The 3,659-nt window shown below is 48.8% G+C and overlaps 1 protein-coding gene across 1 annotated transcript in view; it reads right to left on the bottom strand.

Moving 5' to 3' along the window:
* The window catches only part of P2RX4 (purinergic receptor P2X 4), a 26,325-nt gene that overhangs the window by 13,154 nt on the left and 9,512 nt on the right, over positions 1 to 3,659 (bottom strand). The window lies entirely within an intron of this gene.

Here is a 3,659-nt window from a genome sequence, read left to right as displayed (position 1 = left end):
TCTCTACCAAAAATACAAAAAATCAGCTGGGCATGGTGGTGCGTGCCTGTAATCCCAGCTACTCAGGAGGCTGAGGCAGGAGAATTGCCTGAACCCAGGAGGCAGAGGTTGCGGTGAGCTGAGATCGCGCCATTGCACTCCAGCCTGGGTAACGAGAGAAACTCCGTCTCAAAAAAATAAAAATAAAAATAAAGGAATAGCCGGCCGCGGTGGCTCACACCTGTAATCCTAGCACTTTGGGAGGCTGAGGTGGGTGGATCACCTGAAGTCAGGAGTTCAAGACCAGCCTGGCCATCGTGGTGAAATCCTATCTTAAAAATAAATAAATAATTTAAAAAAATAAATAAAATAAGGGAATAAAGCACTGACCCAAACCACAACATGGATGAACCAAAAACATGATGCTGAATGAAAGAAGCCAGACACAAAGGCCACACAGGACATGATTACATTGATGTGAAATTTCCGGAACAGTCAAGTCCACAGAGACAGAAAGCACTTAGTGGTTGCCAGGGAGTGAGGGATGTGCGGAACGCGGGGAGGGGGGAGTGCTGTGTAGCATACGAGGCTTCTCTTTGGGGTGATGGAAATGTTCTGCAGCAGACCGAGGTGAGGCTTGTACAATACTGTGAGTGCACTAAATGCTGCTGAATTTTTCATTTTAAAATGGTTGATTTCTTTCATTTATTTTCTCTTTTTTGAGAGAAGCCTTGCTCTGTTGCCCGTGCTACAGTGCAGTGGCACAATCTTGGCTCACCACAACCTCCACCTCCTGAGTTCAAGCGATTCTCCTGCCTCAGCCTCCCAAGTAGCTGGGACTACAGGTGTCTACCACCATACCTGGCTAAGTTTTATATTTTTAGCAGAGACGGGATTTCACCATGTTGGTCAGGCGTGTCCCAAACTCCTGGTCTCAAGTGATCCACCTGCCTCAGCCTCCCAAAGTGCTGGGATTACAGACATGAGCCACTGTGCCCGGCTTAAAATGGTTAATTTCTGTAAGTGAATTTTATTGCAGTTTTTTAAAAAGGGGGTTCTGCAAGCTGAAACAATGGTTTCTCAGTTAAGCTTGCCTTACTGAGGGAAAGAGCCAACAAGTGCTAACAACATTCCCTGCCAACCAGATTATCTCAGGAATAAAAACACGAGGCCTCATCTCATGGGGCTCAGATCTGGCTGCTTTTCTTTCCTAACTGAAATTATAAATAAAACATTCTAGAGAAGACTCGGTCAGGGTCAGCAAGTCACATTTCTGTTTGAGAAGCTTCTGTTTCCTCCTCATATGTATGAGGGTGCCAAATCATTGATTTAGAATTTCTGCAAAGCAGTTTGCTAGGGATGAGACTGAAGAACTGCTGATAATGACCTCCTTACATAAGGAATAAAAGGCAAAGACCCCAAAAGATTCTAGTTGGATCCTCCTCTCACTGGGCGCTGGTATCCATCTATCTAATCTATCTCTAATGTATCCTACCTAATCTATCCTACATCTATCATCTTGTCTATTTCCTATTTATCTATCACCTATCACCTATCTAGTCTACCCTATCTATCCTATCTGTCTACCCATCCACCCATCCACCCATCTATCTTAACTATCTATCTGTCCATCCGTCCATCTATCTAGCCATTCACCCATCCAATCAAGATGGGGGCTCACTATATTGCCCAGGCTGGTCTCGAACTCTTGGGCTCAAGCGATCCTCCTGCTTGGCCTCTGAAAGTGCTGGGACTACAGGCATGAGCCACTCTGCCTGGCTGGGCCCAGGCATTTTAAAAGGAGATGCCCAAAGCTTTCGGCATTTCACACTCCTGGGAAGAACAGTCAGCAGTGGGAGCCATCTTAGGGATCAGAGCAACTCAGAAACCAACCAGTCTGTAGACATCCTCACCTCCGGTCTGAGAAGTGGTGGAAGTCCTAGGAATAGCTGGCATCCTCCAAAGGCCTAGGGCAAACTATGTTGGGAGACAAGAAGGCCACAGGAGGAAGCCTGGGGATGAGGCATGAGCTGTCACCGCAGCCATGCTGTCGTGTTCCCAGGTGTTCAATGTACAAAAACCCTCCTCGTTTGGTGTCAGAGAAGGCTGCTCCTAAGACTCTCCTGAGTTATACTTGGAACAATTCAGTGTGGTCTACTTTTTATTTCCTCTCTCTCCTTCACTCTCTTTCAGAGTTGGGGTCTCGCTCTGTTGCCCTGGCTGGAGTGCAGTGGCCTGATCATAGTTCACTTCAGCTTCAAATTCCTGGGCTCTGGCTGGGTGCGGTGGCTCATGCCTGTAATCCAAGCACTTTGGGAGGCCGAGGTGGATCACCTTTATTCCTTTATCTTATTTTTTTGCGACAGTCTTACTCTGTCACCCAGGCTGAGGTTGGGAGTTTGAGACCAGCCTGACCAACATGGAGAAGCCCTGTCTCTACTAAAAATACAAAAATTAGCTGGGCATGGTGGCACATGCCTGTACCCCAGCTACTTGGGAGGCTGAGGCAGGGGAATTGCTTGAACCCAGGAGGCCAAGGTTGCGGTGAGTTGAGATCGCGCCATTGCACTCCAGCCTGGGCAACAAGAGCAAAACTCCGTCTCAAAAAAGAAACAAAAACAAACAAACAAAATAACTCCAGAGCTCAAGTGATCCTTCTGCCTCGGCCTCCAAAAGTGTTGAGATTATAGGCATGGACCATCACACCTGGCCTGTTTCCTTTCTCTCATCTACTTCAAATTAAAGGGAATTTCAGTCTGGAGATGAGCCAAGTGGCTGCAAACAGATGACTGTGCTCTGTCTACGGAAGAACACAGACATCACGAAAGCTCATGAAGAAAGCCCTGGGGAACTTACACGGCCCCCACCCAGATCCACCATGGAAGGCCGAGTTGAGGGGTGCTCCTTCCCACCAAGGGACAAAAGCAGGGCTTGTGTCCTTCCTCATCCGCCCAGTAAACACACCAAGCATGACATTCCCAGAGTTTGCTGGGACGAGGCTACAGGGGCACAGGAGGCAGCCGTGTCTCTGCTGAGACAGGTGCATGCTAACAGGACTGCCCCCTCCAGCCAACTGCAGATCCCCTGTTCCACTTGACCTTTACGGCTCGTTGGCTCCGTCTCCTCTCTGCACACCCCACAAGGCCCTTCTCATGAGAAGGCAGAGGGAAGGAGAGCACACCTGAAGAAACAGAGTTTCTGAAGTCCTTGTTTTCCCTGGCAAGAGCTCTGAGCCAAGAGTTGGCAGCTTATCTACACTGGTCACCCTAGGTCCCGCAGCACACAGGCCATCTGGAGGGGTATGTCAGGGTTTGACTGTGTGGCGCGGAGCTGCTCCCAGGGCTAAAGAGTCAATGTTTAACTTGGAGCTTTGCAGATTAACAGCCTGGAGGCTAGCATGTGGCAGTAAACAGTGTCTTCCCTTCCCTTTGGTCCCGATAGGGTCCGGTGCTCTGCCTGTTTCCTTCTTGTTTCGGTTTTGGTCTCTAATTGCTGTTAAAGTTCTTTTTTTTTTTTTTTTTTCTGAGACAGAGCCTCGCTCTGTTGCCCAGGCTGGAGTGCAGCGGCGCCATCTTAGCTCACGGCAACCTCCACCTCCTGGGTTCAAACAATTCTCTTGCCTCTGCCTCCTGAGTAGCGAGAGGGTTTTGCCATGTTGGCCAGGCTGGTCTCGAACTCCT

The sequence above is a fragment of the Cebus imitator genome, unplaced genomic scaffold, assembly GCF_001604975.1.
Source record: "Cebus imitator isolate Cc_AM_T3 unplaced genomic scaffold, Cebus_imitator-1.0 Scaffold169, whole genome shotgun sequence".
Classification (NCBI taxonomy): Eukaryota; Metazoa; Chordata; class Mammalia; order Primates; family Cebidae; genus Cebus; species Cebus imitator.
The sequence above is the reverse complement of the archived record's forward strand: the minus strand, read 5'-3'. Positions and strand labels throughout refer to the sequence as shown.